Here is a 16479-nt window from a genome sequence, read left to right as displayed (position 1 = left end):
ATCCTTTGGCGGGTATTTGGAATGTTTTGGCGGGTGTTCGGAAGGTTTTGATTAGTTTTGACGGGTTTTGAAATATTTTGGCGGGTTTTTAGAAGGTTTAGATTTGTTTTGATTTGTTTTGATTCTGTTTAGCCCAGTTTTTGGTGTGTTTGGATTAGCTTTGTTTGGCTTGATCATGTTTTGTCAGGTTTTTTCGAACGTATTGATCACTTCTGTCCGGTTTTCTATTTTGGCGGGTTTGAAAATAGTTTTGGATTAGTTTTGGTGGGTTTTAAAATATTTTGGCTTTTTGCGCAGAGATGACGGTGCCGGTTGCGGTGCGCTCCGGGGCGCTCCTTCTGCGGAAAGACGCCTGGCAGCGGCACTTGGGACAGCTCCGCGTCTCCGTATTGTGCGTTTCTTGCCTTCTGCATCTCAGCAAAATGCTTTCCCACTAGGTCTAGCAAGGAGAAACTGTGGCAGCTGAGTAGATGTAGCCCGGCCCGCCCTTTGAAGTTGACAAGTTCTTGGCATCTCAGAGCCTCAAGGGAAGAGCAAGGTTCTCTATGGTAGGCTGGGGCAGAACTAGCAGCAAGCAGAGCAAAGTTGTCCAAGAATAGCTTCCATTGGAATGCTAATGGCAATTGAAGAGGCAGGCCAGTGGCAAGCCACTAGCTTCTAGCAGTTTGAAAGTTGCAGACACAGTGCAGGTGTTGTGCGGCTTCCTTCTTGGCCTCCTAGAAGGTGCCGCGTTCTCCGTCTCTTGCTTGCCAATATGTTGCCGTGTTCCTCTTATTTTTTGGTTGGTTTTGAATTGTTTTGATGATGTTTTGGCGGGTTTTCAGAATGTTTTGGTGGTGTTTTAGAATGTTTTGTTTTCTCTTGTGTTGTTTATATTGTCTTAGCAGGTTTTGGAATGTTTGGATTCCTTTTGGCGGGTTTTCAAATATTTTGGCGGGTATTTGGAATGTTTTGGTTTGCTTTCATTTGTTTTGATGATGTTTTGGCAAGTTATTGAAAGTTTCGATCACTTCAGACTGGTTTTCTAGTATTTTGGCATCTTTTCAGAATGTTTTGATCAGTTTTGGCGGGTTCTAAACTATTTTGTCGGGTTTTTGGAATGTTTCGGTTGGTTTTGATTTGTTTTTATGATGTTTTGGTGGGTTTTCGGAATGTTTTGGTTGGGTTTTAGAATGTTTTGTATTCTCTTGAGTTGTTTTTATTGTGTTGGCAGGTTTTGGAATGTTTGGATTCCTTTTGGCGGGTTTTAAAATCTTTTGGCGGGTATTTGGAATGTTTTTTAATGGGTATTCGGAAGGTTTTGATTAGTTTTGACGGGTTTTGAAATATTTTGGCCTGTTTTTAGAAGATTTAGATTTGTTTTGATTTGTTTTGATTCTGTTTAGCCCAGTTTTTGGTGTGTTTGGATTAGCTTTGGTTGGCTTTATCATGTTTTGTCCGGTTTTTTCGAACGTATTGATCACTTCTGTCTGGTTTTCTATTTTGGTGGGTTTGAAAATATTTTTGGATTAGTTTTGGCGGGTTTGAAAATATTTTGTCTCTTTGCGCAGAGATGACGGTGCCGGTTGCGGTGCGCTCCGGGGCGCTCCTTCTGCGGAAAGACGCCTGGCAGCGGCACTTGGGACAGCTCCGCGTCTCCGTATTCTGCGTTTCTTGCCTTCTGCATCTCAGCAAAATGCTTTCCCACTAGGTCTAGCAAGGAGAAACTGTGGCAGCTGAGTAGATGTAGCCCGGCCCGCCCTTTGAAGTTGACATGTTCTTGGCATCTCAGAGCCTCAAGGCAAGAGCAAGGTTCTCTATGGTAGGCTGGGGCAGAACTAGCAGCAAGCAGAGCAAAGTTGTCCAAGAATAGCTTCCATTGGAATGCTAATGGCAATTGAAGAGGCAGGCCAGTGGCAAGCCACTAGCTTCTAGCAGTTTGAAAGTTGCAGACACAGTGCAGGTGTTGTGCGGCTTCCTTCTTGGCCTCCTAGAAGGTGCCGCGTTCTCCGTCTCTTGCTTGCCAATATGTTGCCGTGTTCCTCTTATTTTTTGGTTGGTTTTGATTTGTTTTTATGATGTTTTGGCGGGTTTTTGGAATGTTTTGGTGGTGTTTTAGAATGTTTTGTTTTCTCTTGTGTTGTTTATATTGTCTTGGCAGGTTTTGGATTGTTTGGATTCCTTTTGGCGGGTTTTAAAATATTTTGGCGGGTATTTGGAATGTTTTGGTTTGCTTTCATTTGTTTTGATTATGTTTTGGCAAGTTATTGAATGCTTCGATCACTTCTTACTGGTTTTCTAGTATTTTGGCATCTTTTCAGAATGTTTTGATCAGTTTTGGCGGGTTCTAAACTATTTTGTTGGGTTTTTGCAATGTTTTGGTTGGTTTTGATTTGTTTTTATGGTGTTTTGGCCGGATTTCGGAATATTTTGGCTGGTTTTTGGAATGTTTCGGTTGGTTTTGATTTGTTTTTATGATGTTTTGCCAAGTTTTTTGAATGTTTTGATCAGTTCAGGCTGGTTTTCTAATGTTTTGGCATCTTTTCATAATGTTTTGATGAGTTTTGCGGGTCTAAATCATTTTGGCGGGTTTTTGGAATATTTTGGTTGGTTTTGATTTGTTTTTATGATGTTTTGGTGGGTTTTCGGAATGTTTTGGTTGGGTTTTAGAATGTTTTGTATTCTCTTGAGTTGTTTTTATCGTGTTGGCAGTTTTGGAATGTTTGGATTGCTTTTGGCGGGTTTTAAAATCCTTTGGCGGGTATTTGGAATGTTTTGGCGGGTATTCGGAATGTTTTGATTAGTTTTGACGGGTTTTGAAATATTTTGGCGGGTTTTTAGAAGGTTTAGATTTGTTTTGATTTGTTTTGATTCTGTTTAGCCCAGTTTTTGGTGTGTTTGGATTAGCTTTGGTGGGCTTGATCATGTTTTGTCCGGTTTTTTCGAATGTATTGATCACTTCTGTCTGGTTTTCTATTTTGGCGGGTTTGAAAATATTTTTGGATTAGTTTTGGCGGGTTTGAAAATATTTTGGCTCTTTGCGCAGAGATGACGGTGCCGGTTGCGGTGCGCTCCGGGGCGCTCCTTCTGCGGAAAGACGCCTGGCAGCGGCACTTGGGACAGCTCCGCATCTCCGTATTCTGCGTTTCTTGCCTTCTGCATCTCAGCAAAATGCTTTCCCACTAGGTCTAGCAAGGAGAAACTGTGGCAGCTGAGTAGATGTAGCCCGGCCCGCCCTTTGAAGTTGACAAGTTCTTGGCATCTCAGAGCCTCAAGGGAAGAGCAAGGTTCTCTATGGTAGGCTGGGGCAGAACTAGCAGCAAGCAGAGCAAAGTTGTCCAAGAATAGCTTCCATTGGAATGCTAATGGCAATTGAAGAGGCAGGCCAGTGGAAGCCACTAGCTTCTAGCAGTTTGAAAGTTGCAGACACAGTGCAGGTGTTGTGCGGCTTCCTTCTTGGCCTCCTAGAAGGTGCCGCGTTCTCCGTCTCTTGCTTGCCAATATGTTGCCGTGTTCCTCTTATTTTTTGGTTGGTTTTGATTTGTTTTTATGATGTTTTGGCGGGTTTTCGGAATGTTTTGGTGGTGTTTTAGAATGTTTTGTTTTCTCTTGTGTTGTTTATATTTTCTTGGCAGGTTTTGGATTGTTTGGATTCCTTTTGGCCGATATTTGGAATATTTTGGCGGGTATTTGGAATATTTTGGTTTGCTTTCATTTGTTTTGATTATGTTTTGCCAAGTTATTGAATGTTTCGATCACTTCTTACTGGTTTTCTAGTATTTTGGCATCTTTTCAGAATGTTTTGATCAGTTTTGGCGGGTTCTAAACTATTTGGTCGGGTTTTTGGAATGTTTTGGTTGGTTTTGATTTGTTTTTATGGTGTTTTGGCTGGATTTCGGAATATTTTGGCTGGTTTTTGGAATGTTTCGGTTGGTTTTGATTTGTTTTTATGATGTTTTGCCAAGTTTTTTGAATGTTTTGATCAGTTCAGGCTGGTTTTCTAATGTTTTGGCATCTTTTCAGAATGTTTTGATGAGTTTTGCGGGTCTAAATCATTTTGGCGGGTTTTCAGAATGTTTTGGTTGGTTTTGATTTGTTTTTATGATGTTTTGGTTGGTTTTCGGAATGTTTTGGTTGGGTTTTAGAATGTTTTGTATTCTCTTGAGTTGTTTTTATTGTGTTGGCAGTTTTGGAATATTTGGATTGCTTTTGGCGGGTTTTAAAATCCTTTGGCGGGTATTTGGAATGTTTTTTAATGGGTATTCGGAAGGTTTTGATTAGTTTTGACGGGTTTTGAAATATTTTGGCGGGTTTTTAGAAGGTTTAGATTTGTTTTGATTTGTTTTGATTCTGTTTAGCCCAGTTTTTTGGTGTGTTTGGATTAGCTTTGGTGGGCTTGATCATGTTTTGTCCGGTTTTTTCGAATGTATTGATCACTTCTGTCCGGTTTTCTATTTTGGCGGGTTTGAAAATGTTTTTGGATTAGTTTTGGTGGGTTTGAAAATATTTTGGCTTTTTGCGCAGAGATGACGGTGCCGGTTGCGGTGCGCTCCGGGGCGCTCCTTCTGCGGAAAGACGCCTGGCAGCGGCACTTGGGACAGCTCCGCGTCTCCGTATTCTGCGTTTCTTGCCTTCTGCATCTCAGCAAAATGCTTTCCCACTAGGTCTAGCAAGGAGAAACTGTGGCAGCTGAGTAGATGTAGCCCGGCCCGCCCTTTGAAGTTGACAAGTTCTTGGCATCTCAGAGCCTCAAGGGAAGAGCAAGGTTATCTATGGTAGGCTGGGGCAGAACTAGCAGCAAGCAGAGCAAAGTTGTCCAAGAATAGCTTCCATTGGAATGCTAATGGCAATTGAAGAGGCAGGCCAGTGGCAAGCCACTAGCTTCTAGCAGTTTGAAAGTTGCAGACACAGTGCAGGTGTTGTGCGGCTTCCTTCTTGGCCTCCTAGAAGGTGCCGCGTTCTCCGTCTCTTGCTTGCCAATATGTTGCCATGTTCCTCTTATTTTTTGGTTGGTTTTGATTTGTTTTTATGATGTTTTGGCGGGTTTTCGGAATGTTTTGGTGGTGTTTTAGAATGTTTTGTTTTCTCTTGTGTTGTTTATATTTTCTTGGCAGGTTTTGGATTGTTTGGATTCCTTTGGGCCGATATTTGGAATATTTTGGCGGGTATTTGGAATGTTTTGGTTTGCTTTCATTTGTTTTGATTATGTTTTGGCAAGTTATTGAAAGTTTCGATCAGTTCTGACTGGTTTTCTAGTATTTTGGCATCTTTTCAGAATGTTTTGATCAGTTTTGGCAGGTTCTAAACTATTTTGTCGGGTTTTTGGAATGTTTCGGTTGGTTTTGATATGTTTTTATGATGTTTTGGCCGGATTTCGGAATATTTTGGCTGGTTTTTGGAATGTTTCGGTTGGTTTTGATTTGTTTTTATGATGTTTTGCCAAGTTTTTTGAATGTTTTGATCAGTTCAGGCTGGTTTTCTAATGTTTTGGCATCTTTTCATAATGTTTTGATGAGTTTTGCGGGTCTAAATCATTTTGGCGGGTTTTCAGAATGTTTTGGTTGGTTTTGATTTGTTTTTATGATGTTTAGGTGGGTTTTCGGAATGTTTTGGTTGGGTTTTAGAATGTTTTGTATTCTCTTGAGTTGTTTTTATTGTGTTGGCAGGTTTTGGAATGTTTGGATTCCTTTTGGCGGGTTTTAAAATCTTTTGGTGGGTATTTGGAATGTTTTGGCGGGTATTCGGAAGGTTTTGATTAGTTTTGACGGGTTTTGAAATATTTTGGCGGGTTTTTAGAAGGTTTAGATTTGTTTTGATTTGTTTTGATTCTGTTTAGCCCAGTTTTTTGGTGTGTTTGGATTAGCTTTGGTGGGCTTTATCATGTTTTGTCAGGTTTTTTCGAACGTATTGATCACTTCCGTCCGGTTTTCTATTTTGGCGGGTTTGAAAATATTTTTGGATTAGTTTTGGCGGGTTTGAAAATATTTTGGCTCTTTGCGCAGAGATGACGGTGCCGGTTGCGGTGCGCTCCGGGGCGCTCCTTCTGCGGAAAGATGCCTGGCAGCGGCACTTGGGACAGCTCCGCGTCTCCGTATTCTGCGTTTCTTGCCTTCTGCATCTCAGCAAAATGCTTTCCCACTAGGTCTAGCAAGGAGAAACTGTGGCAGCTGAGTAGATGTAGCCCGGCCCGCCCTTTGAAGTTGACAAGTTCTTGGCATCTCAGAGCCTCAAGGGAAGGGCAAGGTTATCTATGGTAGGCTGGGGCAGAACTAGCAGCAAGCAGAGCAAAGTTGTCCAAGAATAGCTTCCATTGGAATGCTAATGGCAATTGAAGAGGCAGGCCAGTGGCAAGCCACTAGCTTCCAGCAGTTTGAAAGTTGCAGACACAGTGCAGGTGTTGTGCGGCTTCCTTCTTGGCCTCCTAGAAGGTGCCGCGTTCTCCGTCTCTTGCTTGCCAATATGTTGCCGTGTTCCTCTTATTTTTTGGTTGGTTTTGAATTGTTTTGATGATGTTTTGGCGGGTTTTCGGAATGTTTTGGTGGTGTTTTAGAATGTTTTGTTTTCTCTTGTGTTGTTTATATTGTCTTGGCAGGTTTTGGATTGTTTGGATTCCTTTTGGCGGGTTTTAAAATATTTTGGCGGGTATTTGGAATGTTTTGGTTTGCTTTCATTTGTTTTGATTATGTTTTGGCAAGTTATTGAATGCTTCGATCACTTCTTACTGGTTTTCTAGTATTTTGGCATCTTTTCAGAATGTTTTGATCAGTTTTGGCGGGTTCTAAACTATTTTGTTGGGTTTTTGCAATGTTTTGGTTGGTTTTGATTTGTTTTTATGGTGTTTTGGCCGGATTTCGGAATATTTTGGCTGGTTTTTGGAATGTTTCGGTTGGTTTTGATTTGTTTTTATGATGTTTTGCCAAGTTTTTTGAATGTTTTGATCAGTTCAGGCTGGTTTTCTAATGTTTTGGCATCTTTTCAGAATGTTTTGATGAGTTTTGCGGGTCTAAATCATTTTGGCGGGTTTTTGGAATGTTTTGTTTGGTTTTGATTTGTTTTTATGATGTTTTGGTGGGTTTTCGGAATGTTTTGGTTGGGTTTTAGAATGTTTTGTATTCTCTTGAGTTGTTTTTATTGTGTTGGCAGTTTTGGAATGTTTGGATTCCTTTTGGCGGGTTTTAAAATCCTTTGGCGGGTATTTGGAATGTTTTGGCGGGTGTTCGGAAGGTTTTGATTAGTTTTGACGGGTTTTGAAATATTTTGGCGGGTTTTTAGAAGGTTTAGATTTGTTTTGATTTGTTTTGATTCTGTTTAGCCCAGTTTTTGGTGTGTTTGGATTAGCTTTGGTGGGCTTGATCATGTTTTGTCCGGTTTTTTCGAATGTATTGATCACTTCTGTCTGGTTTTCTATTTTGGCGGGTTTGAAAATATTTTTGGATGAGTTTTGGAGGGTTTTAAAATATTTTGGCTTTTTGCGCAGAGATGACGGTGCCGGTTGCGGTGCGCTCCGGGGCGCTCCTTCTGCGGAAAGACGCCTGGCAGCGGCACTTGGGACAGCTCCGCGTCTCCGTATTCTGCGTTTCTTGCCTTCTGCATCTCAGCAAAATGCTTTCCCACTAGGTCTAGCAAGGAGAAACTGTGGCAGCTGAGTAGATGTAGCCCGGCCCGCCCTTTGAAGTTGACAAGTTCTTGGCATCTCAGAGCCTCAAGGGAAGAGCAAGGTTCTCTATGGTAGGCTGGGGCAGAACTAGCAGCAAGCAGAGCAAAGTTGTCCAAGAATAGCTTCCATTGGAATGCTAATGGCAATTGAAGAGGCAGGCCAGTGGCAAGCCACTAGCTTCTAGCAGTTTGAAAGTTGCAGACACAGTGCAGGTGTTGTGCGGCTTCCTTCTTGGCCTCCTAGAAGGTGCCGCGTTCTCCGTCTCTTGCTTGCCAATATGTTGCCGTGTTCCTCTTATTTTTTGGTTGGTTTTGAATTGTTTTTATGATGTTTTGGCGGGTTTTCGGAATGTTTTGGTGGTGTTTTAGAATGTTTTGTTTTCTCTTGTGTTGTTTTTATTGTCTTGGCAGGTTTTGGATTGTTTGGATTCCTTTTGGCGGGTTTTGAAATATTTTGGCGGGTATTTGGAATATTTTGGTTTGCTTTCATTTGTTTTGATTATGTTTTGCCAAGTTATTGAATGTTTTGATCACTTCTTACTGGTTTTCTAGTATTTTGGCATCTTTTCAGAATGTTTTGATCAGTTTTGGCGGGTTCTAAACTATTTGGTCGGGTTTTTGGAATGTTTTGGTTGGTTTTGATTTGTTTTTATGGTGTTTTGGCTGGATTTCGGAATATTTTGGCTGGTTTTTGGAATGTTTCGGTTGGTTTTGATTTCTTTTTATGATGTTTTGGCCAGATTTCAGAATATTTTGGCTGGTTTTTGGAATGTTTTGGTTGGTTTTGATTTGTTTTTATGATGTTTTGGCGGGTTTTCAGAATGTCTTGGTTGGGTTTTAGAATGTTTTGTATTCTCTTGAGTTGTTTTTATTGTGTTGGCAGGTTTTGGAATGTTTGGATACTTTTTGGCGGGTTTTAAAATCTTTTGGCGGGTATTTGGAATGTTTTGGCGGGTATTCGGAAGGTTTTGATTAGTTTTGACGGGTTTTGAAATATTTTGGCTGGTTTTTAGAAGGTTTGGATTTGTTTTGATTTGTTTTGATTCTGTTTAGCCCAGTTTTTGGTGTGTTTGGATTAGCTTTGGTGGGCTTGATCATGTTTTGTCAGGTTTTTTCGAATGTATTGATCACTTCTGTCTGGTTTTCTATTTTGGCGGGTTTGAAAATATTTTTGGATTAGTTTTGGTGGGTTTTAAAATATTTTGGCTCTTTGCGCAGAGATGACGGTGCCGGTTGCGGTGCGCTCCGGGGCGCTCCTTCTGCGGAAAGACGCCTGGCAGCGGCACTTGGGACAGCTCCGCGTCTCCGTATTCTGCGTTTCTTGCCTTCTGCATCTCAGCAAAATGCTTTCCCACTAGGTCTAGCAAGGAGAAACTGTGGCAGCTGAGTAGATGTAGCCCGGCCCGCCCTTTGAAGTTGACAAGTTCTTGGCATCTCAGAGCCTCAAGGCAAGAGCAAGGTTATCTATGGTAGGCCGGGGCAGAACTAGCAGCAAGCAGAGCAAAGTTGTCCAAGAATAGCTTCCATTGGAATGCTAATGGCAATTGAAGAGGCAGGCCAGTGGCAAGCCACTAGCTTCTAGCAGTTTGAAAGTTGCAGACACAGTGCAGGTGTTGTGCGGCTTCCTTCTTGGCCTCCTAGAAGGTGTCACGTTCTCCGTCTCTTGCTTGCCAATATGTTGCCGTGTTCCTCTTATTTTTTGGTTGGTTTTGAATTGTTTTTATGATGTTTTGGCGGGTTTTCGGAATGTTTTGGTGGTGTTTCGGAATGTTTTGGTGGTGTTTCAGAATGTTTTGTTTTCTCTTGTGTTGTTTTGATTGTCTTGGCAGGTTGTGGAACATTTGGATTCCTTTTGGCGGGTTTTAAAATATTTTGGTGGGTATTTGGAATGTTTTGGTTTGCTTTCATTTGTTTTGATGATGTTTTGGCAAGTTATTGAAAGTTTCGATCACTTCTGACTGGTTTTCTAGTATTTTGGCATCTTTTCAGAATGTTTTGATCAGGTTTGGCAGGTTCTAAACTATTTTGTCGGGTTTTTGGAATGTTTTGGTTGGTTTTGATTTGGTTTTATGATGTTTTGGCCAGATTTCGGAATATTTTGGCTGGTTTTTGGAATGTTTTGGTTGGTTTTGATTTGTTTTTATGATGTTTTGGCGGGTTTTCGGAATGTCTTGGTTGGGTTTTAGAATGTTTTGTATTCTCTTGAGTTGTTTTTATTGTGTTGGCAGGTTTTGGAATGTTTGGATACTTTTTGGCGGGTTTTAAAATCTTTTGGCGGGTATTTGGAATGTTTTGGCGGGTATTCGGAAGGTTTTGATTAGTTTTGACGGGTTTTGAAATATTTTGGCGGGTTTTTAGAAGGTTTGGATTTGTTTTGATTTGTTTTGATTCTGTTTAGCCCAGTTTTTGGGGTGTTTGGATTAGCTTTGGTGGGCTTGATCATGTTTTGTCAGGTTTTTTCGAATGTATTGATCACTTCTGTCTGGTTTTCTATTTTGGCGGGTTTAAAAATATTTTTGGATGAGTTTTGGCGGGTTTGAAAATATTTTGGCTCTTTGCGCAGAGATGACGGTGCCGGTTGCGGTGCGCTCCGGGGCGCTCCTTCTGCGGAAAGACGCCTGGCAGCGGCACTTGGGACAGCTCCGCGTCTCCGTATTCTGCGTTTCTTGCCTTCTGCATCTCAGCAAAATGCTTTCCCACTAGGTCTAGCAAGGAGAAACTGTGGCAGCTGAGTAGATGTAGCCCGGCCCGCCCTTTGAAGTTGACAAGTTCTTGGCATCTCAGAGCCTCAAGGCAAGAGCAAGGTTCTCTATGGTAGGCTGGGGCAGAACTAGCAGCAAGCAGAGCAAAGTTGTCCAAGAATAGCTTCCATTGGAATGCTAATGGCAATTGAAGAGGCAGGCCAGTGGCAAGCCACTAGCTTCTAGCAGTTTGAAAGTTGCAGACACAGTGCAGGTGTTGTGCGGCTTCCTTCTTGGCCTCCTAGAAGGTGCCGCGTTCTCCGTCTCTTGCTTGCCAATATGTTGCCGTGTTCCTCTTATTTTTTGGTTGGTTTTGATTTGTTTTGATGATGTTTTGGCGGGTTTTCGGAATGTTTTGGTGGTGTTTTAGAATGTTTTGGTGGTGTTTCAGAATGTTTTGTTTTCTCTTGTGTTGTTTTGATTGTCTTGGCAGGTTGTGGAACATTTGGATTCCTTTTGGCGGGTTTTAAAATATTTTGGTGGGTATTTGGAATGTTTTGGTTTGCTTTCATTTGTTTTGATTATGTTTTGGCAAGCTATTGAAAGTTTCGATCACTTCCGACTGGTTTTCTAGTATTTTGGCATCTTTTCAGAATGTTTTGATCAGGTTTGGCAGGTTCTAAACTATTTTGTCGGGTTTTTGGAATGTTTTGGTTGGTTTTGATTTCTTTTTATGATGTTTTGGCCAGATTTCGGAATATTTTGGCTGGTTTTTGGAATGTTTCGGTTGGTTTTGATTTGTTTTTATGATGTTTTGGCGGGTTTTCAGAATGTCTTGGTTGGGTTTTAGAATGTTTTGTATTCTCTTGAGTTGTTTTTATTGTGTTGGCAGGTTTTGGAATGTTTGGATACTTTTTGGCGGGTTTTAAAATCTTTTGGCGGGTATTTGGAATGTTTTGGCGGGTATTCGGAAGGTTTTGATTAGTTTTGACGGGTTTTGAAATATTTTGGCGGGTTTTTAGAAGGTTTCGATTTGTTTTGATTTGTTTTGATTCTGTTTAGCCCAGTTTTTGGTGTGTTTGGATTAGCTTTGGTGGTCTTTATCATGTTTTGTCAGGTTTTTTCGAATGTATTGATGACTTCTGTCTGGTTTTCTATTTTGGCGGGTTTGAAAATACTTTTGGATGAGTTTTGGCGGGTTTTAAAATATTTTGGCTCTTTGCGCAGAGATGACGGTGGCGGTTGCGGTGCGCTCCAGGGCGCTACTTCTGTGGAAAGACGCCTGGCAGCGGCACTTGGGACAGCTCCGCGTCTCCGTATTCTGCGTTTCTTGCCTTCTGCATCTCAGCAAAATGCTTTCCCACTAGGTCTAGCAAGGAGAAACTGTGGCAGCTGAGTAGATGTAGCCCGGCCCGCCCTTTGAAGTTGACAAGTTCTTGGCATCTCAGAGCCTCAAGGGAAGAGCAAGGTTCTCTATGGTAGGCTGGGGCAGAACTAGCAGCAAGCAGAGCAAAGTTGTCCAAGAATAGCTTCCATTGTAATGCTAATGGCAATTGAAGAGGCAGGCCAGTGGCAAGCCACTAGCTTCTAGCAGTTTGAAAGTTGCAGACACAGTGCAGGTGTTGTGCTGCTTCCTTCTTGGCCTCCTAGAAGGTGTCACCTTCTCCGTCTCTTGCTTGCCAATATGTTGCCGTGTTCCTCTTATTTTTGGTTGGTTTTGATTTGTTTTTATGATGTTTTGGCGGGTTTTTGGAATGTTTTGGTGGTGTTTTAGAATGTTTTGTTTTCTCTTGTGTTGTTTTGATTGTCTTGGCAGGTTGTGGAACATTTGGATTCCTTTTGGCGGGTTTTAAAATCTTTTGGCAGGTATTTGGAATGTTTTGGTTTGCTTTCATTTGTTTTGATTATGTTTTGACAAGTTATTGAAAGTTTCGATCACTTCTGACTGGTTTTCTAGTATTTTGGCATCTTTTCAGAATGTTTTGATCAGTTTTGGCAGGTTCTAAACTATTTTGTCAGGTTTTTGGAATGTTTTGGTTGGTTTTGATTTGTTTTTATGATGTTTTGCCAAGTTTTTTGAATGTTTGGATCAGTTCAGGCTGGTTTTCTAATGTTTTGGCATCTTTTCAGCATGTTTTGATGAGTTTTGTGGGTCTAAATCATTTTGGCGGGTTTTTGGAATATTTTGGTTGGTTTTGATTTGTTTTTATGATGTTTTGGCGGGTTTTCGGAATGTCTTGGTTGGGTTTTAGAATGTTTTGTATTCTCTTGAGTTGTTTTTATTGTGTTGGCAGGTTTTGGAATGTTTGGATACTTTTTGGCGAGTTTTAAAATCTTTTGGCTGGTATTTTGAATGTTTTGGCGGGTATTCAGAATGTTTTGATTAGTTTTGACGGGTTTTGAAATATTTTGGCGGGTTTTTAGAAGGTTTGGATTTGTTTTGATTTGTTTTGATTCTGTTTAGCCCAGTTTTTGGTGTGTTTGGATTAGCTTTGGTGGGCTTGATCATGTTTTGTCAGGTTTTTTCGAATGTATTGATCACCTCTGTCTGGTTTTCTATTTTGGCGGGTTTGAAAATATTTTTGGATGAGTTTTGGCGGGTTTGAAAATATTTTGGCTCTTTGCGCAGAGATGACGGTGCCGGTTGCGGGGCGCTCCGGGGCGCTCCTTCTGCGGAAAGACGCCTGGCAGCGGCACTTGGGACAGCTCCGCATCTCCGTATTCTGCGTTTCTTGCCTTCTGCATCTCAGCAAAATGCTTTCCCACTAGGTCTAGCAAGGAGAAACTGTGGCAGCTGAGTAGATGTAGCCCGGCCCGCCCTTTGAAGTTGACAAGTTCTTGGCATCTCAGAGCCTCAAGGCAAGAGCAAGGTTCTCTATGCTAGGCTGGGGCAGAACTAGCAGCAAGCAGAGCAAAGTTGTCCAAGAATAGCTTCCATTGGAATGCTAATGGCAATTGAAGAGGCAGGCCAGTGGCAAGCCACTAGCTTCTAGCAGTTTGAAAGTTGCAGACACAGTGCAGGTGTTGTGCGGCTTCCTTCTTGGCCTCCTAGAAGGTGCCGCGCTCTCCGTCTCTTGCTTGCCAATATGTTGCCGTGTTCCTCTTATTTTTTGGTTGGTTTTGATTTGTTTTTATGATGTTTTGGCGGGTTTTCGGAATGTTTTGGTGGTGTTTTAGAATGTTTTGTTTTCTCTTGTGTTGTTTATATTGTCTTGGCAGGTTTTGGAATGTTTGGATTCCTTTTGGTGGGTTTTAAAATCTTTTGGCGGGTATTTGGAATGTTTTGGTTTGCTTTCATTTGTTTTGATTATGTTTTGGCAAGTTATTGAATGTTTCGATCACTTCTGACTGGTTTTCTAGTATTGTGGCATCTTTTCAGAATGTTTTGATCAGGTTTGGCAGGTTCTAAACTATTTTGTCAGGTTTTTGGAATTTTTTGGTTGGTTTTGATTTGTTTTTATGATGTTTTGCCAAGTTTTTTGAATGTTTTGATCAGTTCAGGCTGGTTGTCTAATGTTTTGGCATCTTTTCAGAATGTTTTGATGAGTTTTGCGGGTCTAAATCATTTTGGCGGGTTTTTGGAATATTTTGGTTGGTTTTGATTTGTTTTTATGATGTTTTGGCGGGTTTTCGGAATGTCTTGGTTGGGTTTTAGAATGTTTTGTATTCTCTTGAGTTGCTTTTATTGTGTTGGCAGGTTTTGGAATGTTTGGATTCATTTTGGCGGGTTTGAAAATATTTTGGCTCTTTGCGCAGAGATGACGGTGCCGGTTGCGGGGCGCTCCGGGGCGCACCTTCTGCGGAAAGACGCCTGGCAGCGGCACTTGGGACAGCTCCGCATCTCCGTATTCTGCGTTTCTTGCCTTCTGCATCTCAGCAAAATGCTTTCCCACTAGGTCTAGCAAGGAGAAACTGTGGCAGCTGAGTAGATGTAGCCCGGCCCGCCCTTTGAAGTTGACAAGTTCTTGGCATCTCAGAGCCTCAAGGGAAGAGCAAGGTTATCTATGGTAGGCTGGGGCAGAACTAGCAGCAAGCAGAGCAAAGTTGTCCAAGAATAGCTTCCATTGGAATGCTAATGGCAATTGAAGAGGCAGGCCAGTGGCAAGCCACTAGCTTCTAGCAGTTTGAAAGTTGCAGACACAGTGCAGGTGTTGTGCGGCTTCCTTCTTGGCCTCCTAGAAGGTGTCACGTTCTCCGTCTCTTGCTTGCCAATATGTTGCCGTGTTCCTCTTATTTTTTGGTTGGTTTTGAATTGTTTTTATGATGTTTTGGCGGGTTTTCGGAATGTTTTGGTGGTGTTTCAGAATGTTTTGTTTACTCTTGTGTTGTTTTGATTGTCTTGGCAGGTTGTGGAACATTTGGATTCCTTTTGGCGGGTTTTAAAATCTTTTGGCGGGTGTTTGGAATGTTTTGGTTTGCTTTCATTTGTTTTGATTATGTTTTGGCAAGTTATTGAAAGTTTCGATCACTTCTGACTGGTTTTCTAGTATTTTGGCATCTTTTCATAATGTTTTGATCAGGTTAGGCAGGTTCTAAACTATTTTGTCAGGTTTTAGGAATGTTTTGGTTGGTTTTGATTTGTTTTTATGATGTTTTGGCGGGTTTTCGGAATGTCTTGGTTGGGTTTTAGAATGTTTTGTATTCTCTTGAGTTGTTTTTATTGTGTTGGCAGGTTTTGGAATGTTTGGATTCTTTTTGGCAGGTTTTAAAATCTTTTGGTGGGTATTTGGAATGTTTTGGCGGGTATTCGGAAGGTTTTGTTTAGTTTTGACGGGTTTTGAAATATTTTGGCGGGTTTTTAGAAGGTTTGGATTTGTTTTGATTTGTTTTGATTCTGTTTAGCCCAGTTTTTGGTGTGTTTGGATTAGCTTTAGTGGGCTTGATCATGTTTTGTCAGGTTTTTTCGACTGTATTGATCACCTCTGTCTGGTTTTCTATTTTGGCGGGTTTGAAAATATTTTTGGATTAGTTTTGGCGGGTTTTAAAATATTTTGGCTCTTTGCGCAGAGATGACGGTGCCGGTTGCCGGGCGCTCCGGGGCGCTCCTTCTGCGGAAAGACGCCTGGCAGCGGCACTTGGGACAGCTCCGCATCTCCGTATTCTGCGTTTCTTGCCTTCTGCATCTCAGCAAAATGCTTTCCCACTAGGTCTAGCAAGGAGAAACTGTGGCAGCTGAGTAGATGTAGCCCGGCCCGCCCTTTGAAGTTGACAAGTTCTTGGCATCTCAGAGCCTCAAGGCAAGAGCAAGGTTCTCTATGGTAGGCTGGGGCAGAACTAGCAGCAAGCAGAGCAAAGTTGTCCAAGAATAGCTTCCATTGGAATGCTAATGGCAATTGAAGAGGCAGGCCAGTGGCAAGCCACTAGCTTCTAGCAGTTTGAAAGTTGCAGACACAGTGCAGGTGTTGTGCGGCTTCCTTCTTGGCCTCCTAGAAGGTGCCGCACTCTCCGTCTCTTGCTTGCCAATATGTTGCCGTGTTCCTCTTATTTTTTGGTTGGTTTTGATTTGTTTTGATGATGTTTTGGCGGGTTTTCGGAATGTTTTGGTGGTGTTTCGGAATGTTTTGGTGGTGTTTCAGAATGTTTTGTTTTCTCTTGTGTTGTTTTGATTGTCTTGGCAGGTTGTGGAACATTTGGATTCCTTTTGGCGGGTTTTAAAATATTTTGGTGGGTATTTGGAATGTTTTGGTTTGCTTTCATTTGTTTTGATTATGTTTTGGCAAGCTATTGAAAGTTTCGATCACTTCTGACTGGTTTTCTTGTATTTTGGCATCTTTTCAGAATGTTTTGATCAGGTTTGGCAGGTTCTAAACTATTTTGTCGGGTTTTTGGAATGTTTTGGTTGGTTTTGATTTCTTTTTATGATGTTTTGGCCAGATTTCGGAATATTTTGGCTGGTTTTTGGAATGTTTTGGTTGGTTTTGATTTGTTTTTATGATGTTTTGGCGGGTTTTCAGAATGTCTTGTTTGGGTTTTAGAATGTTTTGTATTCTCTTGAGTTGTTTTTATTGTGTTGGCAGGTTTTGGAATGTTTGGATACTTTTTGGCGGGTTTTAAAATCTTTTGGCGGGTATTTGGAATGTTTTGGCGGGTATTCGGAATGTTTTGATTAGTTTTGACGGGTTTTGAAATATTTTGGCGGGTTTTTAGAAGGTTTGGATTTGTT

Source organism: Passer domesticus, chromosome 2 (assembly GCF_036417665.1).
Source record: "Passer domesticus isolate bPasDom1 chromosome 2, bPasDom1.hap1, whole genome shotgun sequence".
Lineage (NCBI taxonomy): Eukaryota > Metazoa > Chordata > Aves > Passeriformes > Passeridae > Passer > Passer domesticus.
This window is presented reverse-complemented; position numbering follows the sequence as displayed.